The 17,679-nt window shown below is 41.8% G+C and overlaps 3 long non-coding RNA genes across 3 annotated transcripts; 2 read left to right on the forward strand and 1 right to left on the reverse strand.

Moving 5' to 3' along the window:
* The first annotated feature begins 5,356 nt into the window (after nt 1–5,356).
* Nucleotides 5,357–7,063, forward strand: LOC135387526 (uncharacterized). The gene is made up of 8 exons (XR_010421180.1): nt 5,357–5,522; nt 5,619–5,800; nt 5,860–5,917; nt 6,021–6,076; nt 6,165–6,301; nt 6,406–6,561; nt 6,633–6,682; nt 6,841–7,063. It is a non-coding gene; the product is annotated as an uncharacterized LOC135387526 (long non-coding RNA).
* Nucleotides 7,064–7,187: 124 nt separating this feature from the next.
* On the forward strand, nt 7,188–9,695 carry LOC135387527 (uncharacterized). Its single transcript, XR_010421181.1, has 4 exons — nt 7,188–8,022; nt 8,632–8,699; nt 8,986–9,043; nt 9,627–9,695. It is a non-coding gene; the product is annotated as an uncharacterized LOC135387527 (long non-coding RNA).
* A 2,142-nt stretch (nt 9,696–11,837) lies between these two features.
* Nucleotides 11,838–12,802, reverse strand: LOC135387528 (uncharacterized). The gene is made up of 2 exons (XR_010421182.1): nt 12,632–12,802; nt 11,838–12,553 (listed from the first exon to the last, which is right to left on the reverse strand). It is a non-coding gene; the product is annotated as an uncharacterized LOC135387528 (long non-coding RNA).
* Between the last annotated feature and the right edge of the window lie 4,877 nt (nt 12,803–17,679).

Genomic DNA, 17,679 nt, shown 5'->3' on the forward strand with positions numbered 1-17,679 from the left:
TGTCCAATACTGAGCTCAAATTAAGCACGCCCACTTTTAATTTTCATGTGTGCAAAGGGATAGGTAGAACAACATTCGAAATTTCGCTTTTCAAGATGCCAAGAGGTTAGCCTTGCCATTTCCTGCATTTTCAGCGATAAAATGAAGGTACCCATATGGAGTTCAAATTAGGCACACAAATTCTATCCATCCTTTTCGCCATTTTCAGTCAGAAAACGAGTGTCCCTGCTGAGCTGATATTAATCGCGCGCACACTATGATTGATACTCTTTAATTTGCAGGTATGCAAAGGGCAGGTAGAAACACTTTCCAAATTTGGCCCTTGGAGATGCCAAGAGGTTAGTCTTGCCCTTTTCGCCATTTTCAGTCAGAAAACAAGTGTGTCTGCTGAGCTGATATGAATCACGCACACGCTATGATTGATACTCTTTAATTTGCAGGTGTGCAAAGGGGCAGGTAGAAGACCTTTCCAAATTTGGCCATTGAGGATGCCAGGAGATTAGTCTTGCCAGTTTCTCAATTTGCAGCCACAAGACAAAAGTGCTCATACTGTGCTCAAATCAAGCACATACACCCTACAAGTGATGCTCTTTAATTTTCACGTGTGCAAAGGGACGAGTAAAATAACTTTCGAAATTTGGCCCTTGAATATGCCGAGAGGTTAGTCTTGCCATTTTCTCAATTTTCAGCCAGAAGACAAAAGTGCCCATACTGTGCTCAGATTAAGCACACACACCCTATCAGTGATGCTCTTTAATTTTCAGGTGTGCAAAGGGACAAGTAAAATAACTTTCGAAATTTGGCCCTTGAATATGCCGAGAGGTTAGTCTTGCCATTTTCTCAATTTTCAGCCAGAAGACAAACGTGCCCATACTGTGCTCAGATTAAGCACACACACCCTATCAGTGATGCTCTTTGATTTTCAGGTGTGCAAAGGGACAAGTAAAATAACTTTCGAAATTTGGCCCTTGAATATGCCGAGAGGTTAGTCTTGCCATTTTCTCAATTTTCAGCCAGAAGACAAAAGTGCCCATACTGTGCTCAGATTAAGCACACACACCCTATCAGTGATGCTCTTTAATTTTCAGGTGTGCAAAGGGACAAGTAAAATAACTTTCGAAATTTGGCCCTTGAATATGCCGAGAGGTTAGTCTTGCCATTTTCTCAATTTTCAGCCACAAGACAAAAGTGCCCATACTGTGCTCAGATTAAGCACGCACACCCTATCAGTGATGCTCTTTAATTTTTAGGTTTGCAAAGGGACGAGTAAAATAACTTTCGAAATTTGGCCCTTGAAGATGCCGAGAGGTTAGTCTTGCCATTTTCTCAATTTTCAACGAGGAGACAAAAGTGCTCATACTGTGCTCAAATTAAGCACACACACCCTATCAGTGATGCTCTTTAATTTTTAGGTGTGCAAAGGGACGAGTAAAATAACTTTCGAAATTTGGCCCTTGAAGATGCCGAGAGGTTATTCTTGCCATTTTCTCAATTTTCAACGAGGAAACAAAAGTGCGCATACTGTGCTCAAATTAAGCACACACACCCTATCAGTGATGCTCTTTAATTTTTAGGTGTGCAAAGGGACGAGTAAAATAACTTTCGAAATTTGGCCCTTGAAGATGCCGAGAGGTTAGTCTTGCCATTTTCTCAATTTTCAACGAGAAAACAAAAGTGCGCATACTGTGCTCAAATTAAGCACACACACCCTATCAGTGATGCTCTTTAATTTTCAGGTATGCAAAGGGACGAGTAAAATAACTTTCGGAATTTTGCCCTTGAATATGTCAAGAGGTTAGTCTTGCCCTTTTCTCAATTTTAAACGAGGATATAAAAGTGCCCATACTGTGCTCAAATTAAGCACACACACCCTATCAGTGATGCTCTTTAATTTTTAGGTGTGGAAGGGGACGAGTAAAATAACTTTCGAAATTTGGCCCTTGAAGATGCCGAGAGGTTAGTCTTGCCATTTTCTCAATTTTCAACGAGGAGACAAAAGTGCTCATACTGTGCTCAAATTAAGCACACACACCCTATCAGTGATGCTCTTTAATTTTTAGGTGTGCAAAGGGACGAGTAAAATAACTTTCGAAATTTGGCCCTTGAAGATGCCGAGAGGTTAGTCTTGCCATTTTCTCAATTTTCAACGAGGAAACAAAAGTGCGCATACTGTGCTCAAATTAAGCACACACACCCTATCAGTGATGCTCTTTAATTTTTAGGTGTGCAAAGGGACGAGTAAAATAACTTTCGAAATTTGGCCCTTGAAGATGCCGAGAGGTTAGTCTTGCCATTTTCTCAATTTTCAGCCAGAAGACAAAAGTACCCATACTGTGCTCAGATTAAGCACACACACCCTATCAGTGATGCTCTTTAATTTTCAGGTGTGCAAAGGGACAAGTAAAATAACTTTCGAAATTTGGCCCTTGAATATGCCGAGAGGTTAGTCTTGCCATTTTCTCAATTTTCAGCCAGAAGACAAAAGTGCCCATACTGTGCTCAGATTAAGCACACACACCCTATCAGTGATGCTCTTTAATTTTCAGGTGTGCAAAGGGACAAGTAAAATAACTTTCGAAATTTGGCCCTTGAATATGCCGAGAGGTTAGTCTTGCCATTTTCTCAATTTTCAGCCACAAGACAAAAGTGCCCATACTGTGCTCAGATTAAGCACGCACACCCTATCAGTGATGCTCTTTAATTTTTAGGTGTGCAAAGGGACGAGTAAAATAACTTTCGAAATTTGGCCCTTGAATATGCCGAGAGGTTAGTCTTGCCATTTTCTCAATTTTCAGCCACAAGACAAAAGTGCCCATACTGTGCTCAGATTAAGCACACACACCCTATCAGTGATGCTCTTTAATTTTCAGGTGTGCAAAGGGACGAGTAAAATAACTTTCGAAATTTGGCCCTTGAATATGCCGAGAGGTTAGTCTTGCCATTTTCTCAATTTTCAGCCAGAAGACAAACGTGCCCATACTGTGCTCAGATTAAGCACGCACACCCTATCAGTGATGCTCTTTAATTTTTAGGTGTTCAAAGGGACGAGTAAAATAACTTTCGAAATTTGGCCCTTGAATATGCCGAGAGGTTAGTCTTGCCATTTTCTCAATTTTCAGCCAGAAGACAAAAGTGCCCATACTGTGCTCAGATTAAGCACACACACCCTATCAGTGATGCTCTTTAATTTTCAGGTGTGCAAAGCGACAAGTAAAATAACTTTCGAAATTTGGCCCTTGAATATGCCGAGAGGTTAGTCTTGCCATTTTCTCAATTTTCAGCCACAAGACAAAAGTGCCCATACTGTGCTCAGATTAAGCACGCACACCCTATCAGTGATGCTCTTTAATTTTTAGGTTTGCAAAGGGACGAGTAAAATAACTTTCGAAATTTGGCCCTTGAAGATGCCGAGAGGTTAGTCTTGCCATTTTCTCAATTTTCAACGAGGAGACAAAAGTGCTCATACTGTGCTCAAATTAAGCACACACACCCTATCAGTGATGCTCTTTAATTTTTAGGTGTGCAAAGGGACGAGTAAAATAACTTTCGAAATTTGGCCCTTGAAGATGCCGAGAGGTTAGTCTTGCCATTTTCTCAATTTTCAACGAGGAAACAAAAGTGCGCATACTGTGCTCAAATTAAGCACACACACCCTATCAGTGATGCTCTTTAATTTTTAGGTGTGCAAAGGGACGAGTAAAATAACTTTCGAAATTTGGCCCTTGAAGATGCCGAGAGGTTAGTCTTGCCATTTTCTCAATTTTCAACGAGAAAACAAAAGTGCGCATACTGTGCTCAGATTAAGCACACACACCCTATCAGTGATGCTCTTTAATTTTCAGGTGTGCAAAGGGACAAGTAAAATAACTTTCGAAATTTGGCCCTTGGAGATTCTAAGAGGTTAGTCTTGCCATTTTCTCAATTTTCAGCCACAAGACAAAAGCGCCCATACTGTGCTCAAATTAAGCACACACACCTTCTCAGTGATGCTCTTTAATTTTCAGGTGTGCAAAGGGTCAAGTAAAATAACTTTCGAAATTTGGCCCTTCACGATGCAGAGAGGTTAGTCTTGCCATTTTCTCAATTTTCAGCCACAAGACAAAAGCGCCCATACTGTGCTCAAACTAAGCGCACACACCTTCTCAGTGATGCTCTTTAATTTTCAGGTGTGCAAAGGGTCAAGTAAAATAACGTTCGAAATTTGGCCCTTCAAGATGCCGAGAGGTTAGTCTTGCCATTTTCTCAATTTTCAGCCACCAGACAAAAGTGCCCATACTGTGCTCAAATTAAGCACACTCACACACTATCAGTGACGCTTTGTAATCTGCGGGTGTGCAAAGGGACAGGTAGAAGAACATTCGAAATTTCACCTGTGAAGATGCCAAGACGCTAGTCGTGGACGTTTCTCCATTTTCAGTCATGAAACATGAGTGTCCAAATTGGCTGAAACTAAGCACGCGCACCCTATAATTGATACTCTTTACCTTTCAGGTCTAGAAACGGAAAGGTACAACAACATTCGAAATTTGGCCTTCGAAGATGCGAAGAACTTAATATGTCCATACTTCGCTCGAACAAGACACTCGCAGAATATCAGATATGCTCTTTAATTAGCAGGCGTGTAAAAGGGACAGGCAGAGGAACATTCGAAATTTCGCATTTGTAAATGCGAAGAGGCCAGCCTTTCCCTGTCCTCCATTTTTAGCCAGAAAACAAGAGCATCCGATATTGAGCCGAAATTAAGCACACACTTTATAACTGTTCCTCTTTGCCTTGCACGTGGAATGGGAAAGGTAGAACAATATTCAAAATTTGGGATTTGAAAATGTCAAGAGGTTAATGTGCCCATGCTGAGCTCGAATTAGGCACGCAGAGAACATAAGTGATGCTCTTTAATTCAGGTGGGCAAAGAGACATGTAGAAGAACATAAGAAATTTGGCCTTTGAAGTCGCCAAGAGATTCATCCAGCCATCTTGCCCTTTTCTACATTTTCAGTCAGAAAATAAAAGTGCCCATATCAAGCACAAATTAGGCGCACAAACTCTGCCCATGCTCTTCTCTATTTCCAGCAAGAAAGCAAAAGTATTCATCTTGAGCTCAAATTAAGCACACACTGTATATGTGATTCTCTTCAATTTCCAGGTGCCCTATGGACAGGTAAAAGCACATTACAAATTTGGCCCTTGAAGATTCCAAGAGGTTAGCCCTTTCCCTTTTCTTCATTTTGAGACTGGAAACAAATGTGTCCATACTATGTTCAAACTTAGCATACACTCTATAAGTGACGCTCTTTAATTTGCAGATGTGCTAAGAGACAGGTAGAAGAACATTCGAAATTGGGCCTCTGAAGATGCCAAGAGGTCAGCCCCGCCCTTTTCTCTATTTTCAGTCAGAAACAAAAGTGTTCATATTGAGCTGAAATTAAGCATACACATTCTACAAGTGATCCCCTTTAATTTGGACGTGTGAAAAGGGACAGGAAGAACAACATTCGAAATTTGGCCTTGGAAGATGCCAATAGGTTAGTGTTGCCATTTCCTCCATTTTCAGCCAGAAAATGAAAGTACCCATTCAAATTAGGCAGACAAACTCTATCCAACCTTTTCTCCATTTTCAGTCAGAAAACAAGTGCCAATACTGACCTGATACTAGGCACACACACCCTATAAGTGATGCTCTTGAATTTGCAGGTGTGCAAAAAGACAGGAAGAAGAACATTCGAAATTTAGCCTTTGAAGATGCCTCAAGGTCTTGCCCTTTTCTCCATTTTCAGCCAGGAAACAGAAGTGCCCACACCAGGTGGCCCACACTGAGCTCAAATTAATCACACATAGAATGTGATGCACTTGAATTTGCAGGTGTGCAAAGAGACACGTAAAAGAACATTCGAAATTTGGCCACTGAAGATGCGAAGAGGTTAGTCTTGCCCTTTCCTCCATTTTCAACAAGGAAACAAAAGTGCCCATACTGAGCTCAAATTAATCACACCTAGAATATGATGCTCTTGAATCATTTGCAGGTGTGCATAGAGACAGGTAAAAGAACATTCGAAATTTGGCCCTTGAAGATGCCAATGTTAGTCTTTCCCTTTTCTTCATTTTCAGCAAAGAAACAAAAGTCCCCATAGTGCACGAACTCTAACACTGCTTTTCTCCATTTTCAGCCCGAAAACAGAAGTGCCCATACTGAGCTCAGATTAGCACACATAGAATATAAGCGATGCAGCTTTAATTTGCAGGTGTGCAAACAGACAAGTCGAAGAACATTCGAAACAAACTGGGCCTCAGAAGATGCCAAGAGGTTAGTCCCTCGCTTTTCTTCATGTTCAGCCTGAAAAAAAAACTGCCCACACTGAGCTCAAATTAAGCATACACGATCTATAAGTGATGTTCATTAATTTGCAGGTGTGGAAAGGGACAGGCAGAAAAACTTTCAAATTTGGCCTTTGAAGACTCTTTCAGCATCTTCAGCCAGAAAACAAAAGTGCCCGTAGTGACCTCGAATTAGGCACACACAGAATATACGTGATGCTCTGAATTTGAAGGCGTACAAAGAGACAGGTAAAATAACATTCGAGATTGGGCCCTTGAAGATGCCAAGAGGATAGTCTTGCCCTTTTCTTCATTTTCAGTCAGAAAACAAAGGTGCCCATACTGTTCTCAAGCTATACACACACAGAATGTAAGTGATGCTCTTGAATTTGTTAGTGTGGAAAGGGGCAGGGGCATTTGAAGATGCAAAGAAGTCTTGCCCCTTTCTCCATTTTTAGCAAGATGGAAGTTCCCCACCGAGCTCAAATAAGCACGCACACTGCATAAGTGATGGTCTTTAATTTGCAGGAGCCTAAAGGTACAGGTAAAAGGACATTTGAAGTTTGGCATTTGAGGATGGCGAGAGGTTAGGCTTTCCGTTTTCTCCATTTTCAGCCAGAGAACAAAAGCGCCCATACTGTGCACAAATTAAGCACACGCCCAATAAGTGATGCTCTTGAATTTGCAGGCGTCCGAAGGGACAGGTAACAGAGCATTCGAAATTTGGCCTTTGAAGATGAGAAGAGGTTAGCCAATCCGTTTTCTTAATTTTCAGCTTGAAAAAAGAAGTGCCCTTAGTGAGCTCAAAGTAGGAACACGCATTCTACGAATGATGCTCTTTAATTTGCAGGTTTCCGAAAGGACAGGTAAAAGAACATTCGAAATTTGGCCTTTGAAGATGCCAAGAGGCTAGCCTTTACTTTCCCCCCATTTTCATCCTGAAGACGCATGTGCCGTGCTCAAATTAATCACACACAGAATATACGTGATGCTCTTGAACTTGTAGGTGTGCAAAGAGACAGGTAAAAGGACATTAGAAATTTGGCTTATGAAGATGCCAAGAGGTTAGTCTTGCCCTTTACCATGTACACCATTACCTAAGTACCAATGTGGAGCTCAAATTAAGCACCCGCTGTATATGTGATGCTCTTTAATTTACAGGTGTCCGAAGATGCCAAGAGTTAGCCCGTTCCCTTTTCTCCATTTTCAACAAGGAAACAGAAGTGCCAATACTGAGCTCAGATTACCACACATAGAATATAAGTGATGCTCTTTAATTTGCAGGTGTGCAAACAGACAGGTAGAAGAACATTCGAAGCTGTGCCTTTGAAGATGCCAAGAGGTGTTAGCCGCTCTCTTTTCTTCATTTTCAGCCTGGAAACAAAGCTGCCCATACTGAGCTCAAATTAAGCAAACACACTATATAAGTGACGTTGTTTAATTTGTAGGGACAGGTAGACGAACATTGGCCTTTGAAGACGCTTTCCTTCATTTTGAGCCAGAAAATAGGAAATAAAAATACTCATATCGAGTTCAAATTAGGTACACTAACTCAAGCGATCCTTTTCTCTATTTTCAGTCAGAAAACAAGTGTCCATACTGAGCTGATATTAAGTACGCACACACTATAATTGAAGCTCTTTAATTTGCAGGTGTGCAAAGGGACAGGTAGAAGAACATTGGAAATTTGGCCTTTGAAGACGCCAAGAGGTCAGCCTGGCCCCTTTTCTCTATTTTCATCCAGAAAACAAAAGTGTCTATACTGGCTAAAATTAGGCACACACACACTGTATAAGTGATGCTCTTGAATTTGCATGCGTGGAAAGGGCATGTGTGAAAAGTGTGTAGAACAACATTCGAATTTTGGCATTTGAAGATGCTAAGAAGTTAGCCTTGTCCTTTTCTTCATTTTTAGCCAGAAAAAAAATTGCCGATAGTGAGCTCAAATTAAGCACAATTTCTATAAGTGATCCTCCAAATTTGCTGGTGTGGAAAGGAAAAGGTAGAACAACATTCAAAATTGTGACTTCGAACATCCCAAGAGCCGTTTTCACCCTTTGCCCCGTTCACCTTTTGTCCTTTTCACCATTTTCAGTCAGAAAGCAAATGTGCCCATACTGAGCTCGAAGTTGACACACAGAGAGTACAAGTGATGCTCTTCAATTTGCACGTGTGCAACGAGCGAGTTCAAGAAATGGGGCCTTTGAAGATGCCACGAGTCTTGCTCTTTTGTTGCTTTTGAGCCAGAAATATCGAAGTACCCATGCCGAGCTCAAAGTAAGCATACGTACTCTATAAGTGATGCTTTTTAATTTGTAGGTGGAAAGAGACAAGGGGAAGAACCTTCGAAACGTGGCCTTTGAAGATGAGGTCAGAAAGAGGGCGAGGTAAGTCGATGAAGAAAGAGGTTAGTCGAACCTTTATCTTCGTTTTCTGACCGAAAATAAAGGTGCTGGTACTGAGATCTAATTAAGCGCTCACGCTACACAAGCGATGCTCTTTAATTTGAAGGTGTGGAAAGGTACAGGTAGAAGAACCTTTGGAATTTGGCCTTTGAAGATGCCAAGAGGTTAAACAATGCTTTTTCTTCAGTTCCAGCCAAAATATAAAATTTCGATAGTGAGCTTAAATTAAGCACACACGCTCAAAAAGGCGATCCTCTTTAATTTGCAGGTGCGGACAGAGCGACGTAGGTGAACCCTCGAAATTTGGCTTTTGCAAATGCAAAGAGGTTTGTCTCGACATTTTGTTCTGTTTTCAGCCAAAACATAAGGGCCCACAGTGAAATCAAATGAAGTACACAAAACACTAAAATAATCTAGCACGATTTGCGCACTTTTAGTTCAGTACTAGCAATGATAAAAACGAGTAGCGTAACGTTTGTGTTTCATATGCAAAATTCGGAGTTTTTTCATAGCTTTGGTGTTTTCTTTGGGTCAGAATTCGTAAGTGTGTTTCGTATGAAATTTTGCGCTTCGAATAAAATATCTTGTCCTCCTCCTCAGTATCTATGCTGGATTTTGATCTGAAGTTAAAGCGCCATGTCCTGAAAATTCTAATGAATGCTTAAAATTACATTGAGCACTAGCATGATTTTAGCACCTTTATCATTTGCTTTGGCAAAAATCTCAGAAAATGTCAATCTGCCCTTTGGTTTTCCTTTCTTTCACCGCGTAGTTCTGGGGAGGCAAGGGCACGTAACACATTCCGGCTTGAAAAACGACAGGGTCTTATATATATCTCTTCTATATTTCCCATCTCATCGTCGTCATTTATTGTTGTTCTATATTTCCCATTCTGTTCTAAAATTGCAGAAATCAAGATCAAATATTCACAGATATTTCCCCAATGATGGTTTCTGTTTGGCAGGCTGAATTGGGAAGATCGGAACACCTGCCACGAGAAACGAATTATGTCATATCTATTCCATTTGGTGAGGTAAGTTAACCTTGCTCAAATTATACACAGATGTTCTTATGATGGTGATTGTTATTTAGCGCATGCAATTGGAGAGACAATTGGATGATATTCTTATTATGCTGATTGTTATTTAGCAGGTAAAATTCGAGAGACAAGTGGAAATTCACTAAGGTGCCGCACTGCGCCCATCTCCTGCATTTGCACCCAGATGAGATTAGGCACAGCTATACATTGACGATATTGATAGTTTTCCAAGTGAAACTGGAAGCAAAATAGCTCTTTCACATTTCGTCCTAAGAAGCACAAAGTGTGTTTTTTTATTGCCCAGGGAAAATAAAAATTCGTACTAGTAGAGCACAAATATCACCTAGGTAATGCTGAATATTTTGCAGGTGGACCTGGGGAGAGAAACACCTGCCAAATCCTGCCCTGTATAACTCCAGAACCTTTTCCTTTTAACAGAACAAATAAAATTGGTATCGATTGAAGCACAAATGTTGTCCAGATGTTTGTTGAAACACAAACAAAAAAACGCAGATCTCCATTCACAGCTGATCATTTCTTGGTGCTCGTACCCTGTTCGATGATGATTGCTTCCTTCGAAGTGCTTCCCGAGCTTTTAATAAAAATCGAGCAAATTGTAGAGTGCAGTGTCCTCAAGGTATGTACAGAACTTAAAAAGTAATGTTATGTCACTGAAACAGAATTTTAAAACTAAAGCTAGTAAACTAAAAATATTTTTGTAATTAAAAATGGAACGAAGGGTCTGGCTGAAATGAACCGCCTTGACGTCAACGTATAACTGAAAATTCGCGGGAAAAATGGACTCTTCCATGGGGGAGGTAAAGGACCTCCTTCCGGACGAGTCCATTAATGGACTCTTCCGGGGGTGTCCTTTACCTCCCCGGACGAGTCCACTCCATTTCGGTCACCTCTATCGACCTTGAGCGACCGCTAATGACCTCTACCTGACCTCTACCTGACCCCTAATACGACCTTTCCACACACCCGGTTTTATTGAAAAATGGCTCAATTTTTGGAACTGGATAACCTTGTTTGACCTTCATTGACCTTGACTGACCTTGATTGACCTTGTTTGACCTCTATCGTGGCCTTGAATTAGTTCCGGACGTCCCCGCTAGGGGGCTATCCTCATTTTGAGGAAAAAAAAACCCTACTTTCCCGAAAATGCCTCATTGTATAGCAAAATTAATGGACTGTCCTGGCGAATGGGGGAGGTGTTTACCTCGCTCATGGGCGAGTCCAGTTTTAAACTGTCAGCTTGGCTTCATCCCTCCACATGTCTCTACTTCCCATTCGTTGCAAGCACCTGACATACCTTATGCACCTCAGTGGCAAAGGGCTGTAGGATGCCAAGGTATAATGAGGCAATTTCAGGAAAGTGGGCAATTTTTTTTTTCAAAATGATGGTAGCCCCCTAGCGGGGACGTCCTGAACTAATTCAAGGCCACGTTAGAGGTCATACAAGGTTGTCCTAGGTCATACAAGGTCAACGAAGGTCAAACAAGGTTATCCAGTTCCAAAAATTTTGAGCCATTTTTCAATGAAACCAGCACGTGTGGAAAAGTCGTTTTGGAGGTCAAATAGAGGTCATATGAGGTCGTTAGCGGTCATTCAAGGTCAATAGAGGTGACCGAAATGGAATGGACTCGTCCGGGGAGGTAAAGGACACCCCCGGAAGAGTTCATTAATGAACTCGCCCGAAGGGAGGCCCTTTACCTCCCTCCGGAACAGTCCATTAATGGACTCGTCCAAAGGGAGGTCCTTTACCTCCCTCGTGGAAGAGTCCATTATTTGCCCGCGAATTTTGAATTTTACAGTAAAATTAATGGTTGGTCCCGGGGGGTTTGTTCACTTCCCTCATGGACGAGTCGAGTTTTAAGCCAACAGATTCGCTCTAGCCCTCCAGACGTCCCTGCATCCCGTTCGTGTCCGTATACCGAAACCTCTGTTCTGTTATTCAAACTTCATCTAGTATAGTGAAAATATCCTCAGATTGTGAGCGACAGACATGTATACATACCTTGCGAACCTTTTCTGCGGCATATTGCCCGTGGGCCAAATATAGAACATATTTGAACAAGTACAACACGGCTTGCTGAATTTTTATTACTCTCCTGAGAAAACAAGTAGGCAGATACAACGAGAAGTAGGCATATATTCGGCTGGTGGAAACGGAGACGACGTTCCACTACCAGACATTCTTACTCAGAAGCCAGAGGTCCCACATGTCCTTATTCGTGATCCATATCTGCTGCACAGTAGTCATTGTCTAAGGCCTAGTTTCGGCCTTCGAATTTCGACCCTAAAAGACACCAAGGGGTTAGGCTTGCGTTTCTTTCATTTTCAGCAAAAAAAAAAAAAAGAAAAGAAAAAGTGCTCAAATCTTGCCTAGATCAGGAGCGTAGATACAGCAGGATCTCTGCTTTCATCTTAGCACAAAACCGGACGCGAGAAAAGAACTTAAAATTTTGACCCTAAAAAACATCAAGGGGTTAGGCTTGCATTTTTTTTTCATTTTCAGCAAAAAAATAAAAGTGCTCGAATCTTGCTAGAATCAGGAGCGTAGATACAGCAGGATCTCTGCTTTCATCTTAGCACAAAACTGGACGCGAAAAAAGAACTTCCAATTTTGACCCTAAAAAACACCAAGGGGTTAAAACATCACATCCAAAACACCACATCCAGCATTCAAATAGCTTCTTTCACCTTTTCTCACTGAATAGAAAGAGATGAGACAGTGCTCTTGTTCACTTTAAAGGTAAAATGTCGAAGGTGCGCCCATTCTGTCCACTTCCAGCTGCACAATAAAAGTGATGATCAAGAGAATGTCGGTGAATATCTGGAGCTATATATCAGTATGTTCAGCCTCACTTACAGTGCAGAAAAGATGCGACACAACCCTCTTGACGTTTTTCAAGCCAATATCTGGAGGCTCCAACCATTCTCGACGACTTCCACGTGCATAATAGAAGTGATGATCAAGAGAATGGCTGTGAATATTTGAGGCTATGTAAAAGCAGTTTCAGCTTTCCTTACTGAGCAGAAAAGATACGGCACAATCCTCCTGACGTTTTTCAAGCCAAGATCTGGAAGGTGCACCCATTCTCCCCACTTCCACCTGCATAATAGAAGTGATGATCAAGAGAATGGATGTGAATATTTGAGGCTATGTATCAGCAGTTTCAGCTTTCCTTACTGAGCAGAAAAGATATGACACAATTCTCCTGACGTTTTTCAAGCCAAGATCTGGAAGGTGCACCCATTCTCCCCACTTCCACCTGCATAATAGAAGTGATGATCAAGAGAATGGATGTGAATATTTGAGGCTATGTAAAAGCAGTTTCAGCTTTCCTTACTGAGCAGAAAAGATATGGCACAATCCTCCTGACGTTTTTCAAGCCAAGATCTGGATGGTGCACCCATTCTCCCACTTCCACCTGCATAATAGAAGTGATGATCAAGAGAATGGCTGTGAATATTTGAGGCTATGTATCAGCAGTTTCAGCTTTCCTTACTGAGCAGAAAAGATATGGCACAATCCTCTTGACGTTTTTCAAGCCAAGATCTGGAAGGTGCACCCTTTCTCCCCACTTCCACCTGCATAATAGAAGTGATGATCAAGAGAATGGCTGTGAATATTCGGAACTATGTATCAGCACTTTCGCCTTTCCTTACAGTGGAGAGAAGATATGACAGAATCCTCTTAACATTTTTCAAGCCATGATCTGGAAGGAAGGTGCACCCATCCTCCCCACTTCCACCTGTATAATAAAAGTGATGATCAGGAGAATGGCTGTGAATATTCGGAGCTATGTATCAGCACTTTCGCCTTTCCTTACAGTGGAGAGAAGATATGACAGAATCCTCTTAACATTTTTCAAGCCATGATCTGGAAGGAAGGTGCACCCTTTCTCCCCACTTCCACCTGTATAATAAAAGTGATGATCAGGAGAATGGCTGTGAATATTCGGAGCTATGTATCAGCACTTTCGCCTTTCCTTACAGTGGAGAGAAGATATGACAGAATCCTCTTGACATTTTTCAAGCCATGATCTGGAAGGAAGGTGCTCCCATCCTCCCCACTTCCACCTGTATAATAAAAGTGATGATCAAGAGAATGGCTGTGAATATTCGGAACTATGTATCAGCACTTTCGCCTTTCCTTACAGTGGAGAGAAGATATGACAGAATCCTCTTAACATTTTTCAAGCCATGATCTGGAAGGAAGGTGCACCCATCCTCCCCACTTCCACCTGCATAATAGAAGTGATGATCAGGAGAATGGCTGTGAATATTCGGAGCTATGTATCAGCACTTTCGCCTTTCCTTACAGTGGAGAGAAGATATGACAGAATCCTCTTAACATTTTTCAAGCCATGATCTGGAAGGAAGGTGCACCCATCCTCCCCACTTCCACCTGCATAATAGAAGTGATGATCAGGAGAATGGCTGTGAATATTCGGAGCTATGTATCAGCACTTTCGCCTTTCCTTACAGTGGAGAGAAGATATGACAGAATCCTCTTAACATTTTTCAAGCCATGATCTGGAAGGAAGGTGCACCCATCCTCCCCACTTCCACCTGCATAATAGAAGTGATGATCAGGAGAATGGCTGTGAATATTCGGAGCTATGTATCAGCACTTTCGCCTTTCCTTACAGTGGAGAGAAGATATGACAGAATCCTCTTAACATTTTTCAAGCCATGATCTGGAAGGAAGGTGCACCCATCCTTCCCACTTCCACCTGTATAATAAAAGTGATGATCAGGAGAATGGCTGTGAATATTCGGAACTATGTATCAGCACTTTCGCCTTTCCTTACAGTGGAGAGAAGATATGACACAATCCTCTTGACATTTTTCAAGCCATGATCTGGAAGGAAGGTGCACCCATCCTTCCCACTTCCACCTGTATAATAAAAGTGATGATCAGGAGAATGGCTGTGAATATTCGGAGCTATGTATCAGCACTTTCGCCTTTCCTTACAGTGGAGAGAAGATATGACAGAATCCTCTTAACATTTTTCAAGCCATGATCTGGAAGGAAGGTGCACCCATCCTCCCCACTTCCACCTGTATAATAAAAGTGATGATCAGGAGAATGGCTGTGAATATTCGGAGCTATGTATCAGCACTTTCGCCTTTCCTTACAGTGGAGAGAAGATATGACACAATCCTCTTGACATTTTTCAAGCCATGATCTGGAAGGAAGGTGCACCCATCCTCCCCACTTCCACCTGTATAATAAAAGTGATGATCAAGAGAATGGCTGTGAATATTCGGAACTATGTATCAGCACTTTCGCCTTTCCTTACAGTGGAGAGAAGATATGACAGAATCCTCTTAACATTTTTCAAGCCATGATCTGGAAGGAAGGTGCACCCATCCTCCCCACTTCCACCTGTATAATAAAAGTGATGATCAAGAGAATGGCTGTGAATATTCGGAACTATGTATCAGCACTTTCGCCTTTCCTTACAGTGGAGAGAAGATATGACAGAATCCTCTTAACATTTTTCAAGCCATGATCTGGAAGGAAGGTGCACCCATCCTCCCCACTTCCACCTGTATAATAAAAGTGATGATCAAGAGAATGGCTGTGAATATTCGGAACTATGTATCAGCACTTTCGCCTTTCCTTACAGTGGAGAGAAGATATGACAGAATCCTCTTAACATTTTTCAAGCCATGATCTGGAAGGAAGGTGCACCCATCCTCCCCACTTCCACCTGTATAATAAAAGTGATGATCAAGAGAATGGCTGTGAATATTCGGAACTATGTATCAGCACTTTCGCCTTTCCTTACAGTGGAGAGAAGATATGACAGAATCCTCTTAACATTTTTCAAGCCATGATCTGGAAGGAAGGTGCACCCATCCTCCCCACTTCCACCTGTATAATAAAAGTGGTGATCAAGAGAATGGCTGTGAATATTCGGAACTATGTATCAGCACTTTCGCCTTTCCTTACAGTGGAGAGAAGATATGACAGAATCCTCTTAACATTTTTCAAGCCATGATCTGGAAGGAAGGTGCACCCATCCTCCCCACTTCCACCTGTATAATAAAAGTGATGATCAAGAGAATGGCTGTGAATATTCGGAACTATGTATCAGCACTTTCGCCTTTCCTTACAGTGGAGAGAAGATATGACAGAATCCTCTTAACATTTTTCAAGCCATGATCTGGAAGGAAGGTGCACCCATCCTCCCCACTTCCACCTGTATAATAAAAGTGATGATCAAGAGAATGGCTGTGAATATTCGGAACTATGTATCAGCACTTTCGCCTTTCCTTACAGTGGAGAGAAGATATGACAGAATCCTCTTAACATTTTTCAAGCCATGATCTGGAAGGAAGGTGCACCCATCCTCCCCACTTCCACCTGTATAATAAAAGTGATGATCAAGAGAATGGCTGTGAATATTCGGAACTATGTATCAGCACTTTCGCCTTTCCTTACAGTGGAGAGAAGATATGACAGAATCCTCTTAACATTTTTCAAGCCATGATCTGGAAGGAAGGTGCACCCATCCTCCCCACTTCCACCTGTATAATAAAAGTGGTGATCAAGAGAATGGCTGTGAATATTCGGAACTATGTATCAGCACTTTCGCCTTTCCTTACAGTGGAGAGAAGATATGACAGAATCCTCTTAACATTTTTCAAGCCATGATCTGGAAGGAAGGTGCACCCATCCTCCCCACTTCCACCTGTATAATAAAAGTGATGATCAAGAGAATGGCTGTGAATATTCGGAACTATGTATCAGCACTTTCGCCTTTCCTTACAGTGGAGAGAAGATATGACAGAATCCTCTTAACATTTTTCAAGCCATGATCTGGAAGGAAGGTGCACCCATCCTCCCCACTTCCACCTGTATAATAAAAGTGATGATCAGGAGAATGGCTGTGAATATTCGGAGCTATGTATCAGCACTTTCGCCTTTCCTTACAGTGGAGAGAAGATATGACAGAATCCTCTTAACATTTTTCAAGCCATGATCTGGAAGGAAGGTGCACCCATCCTCCCCACTTCCACCTGTATAATAAAAGTGATGATCAAGAGAATGGCTGTGAATATTCGGAACTATGTATCAGCACTTTCGCCTTTCCTTACAGTGGAGAGAAGATATGACAGAATCCTCTTAACATTTTTCAAGCCATGATCTGGAAGGAAGGTGCACCCATCCTCCCCACTTCCACCTGCATGATAGAAGTGATGATCAAGAGAATGGCTGTGAATATTCGGAACGATGTATCAGCACTTTCGCCTTTCCTTACAGTGGAGAGAAGATATGACACAATCCTCTTAACATTTTTCAAGCCATGATCTGGAAGGTGCACGCATTTTCCCCACTTCCACCTGCATAATAGAAGTGATGATCAAGAGAATGGCTGTGAATATTTGAGGCCATGTATCAGCAGTTTCAGCTTTCCTTACTGAGCAGAAAAAATATGACACAATCCTCCTGACGTTTTTCAAGCCAAGATCTGGATGGTGCACCTATTCCCCACACTTCCACCTGCATAATAGAAGTGATGATCAAGAGAATGGCTGTCAATATTTGAGGCTATGTATCAGCAGTTTCAGCTTTCCTTACTGAGCAGAAAAGATATGGCCCAATCCTCCTGACGTTTTTCAAGCCAAGATCTGGATGGTGCACCTATTCTCCCCACTTCCACCTGCATAATAGAAGTGATGATCAAGAGAATGGCTGTGAATATTTGAGGCTATGTATCATATGTATCAGCAGTTTCAGCTTTCCTTACTGAGCAGAAAAAATATGACACAATCCTCCTGACGTTTTTCAAGCCATGATCTGGAAGGAAGGTGCACCCATTCTCCCCACTTCCACCTGCATAATAAAAGAGATGATCAAGAGAATGGCTGTGAATATTCGGAACTATGTATCAGCACTTT

Source organism: Ornithodoros turicata, chromosome 3, assembly GCF_037126465.1.
Source record: "Ornithodoros turicata isolate Travis chromosome 3, ASM3712646v1, whole genome shotgun sequence".
NCBI classification, from domain to species: domain Eukaryota; kingdom Metazoa; phylum Arthropoda; class Arachnida; order Ixodida; family Argasidae; genus Ornithodoros; species Ornithodoros turicata.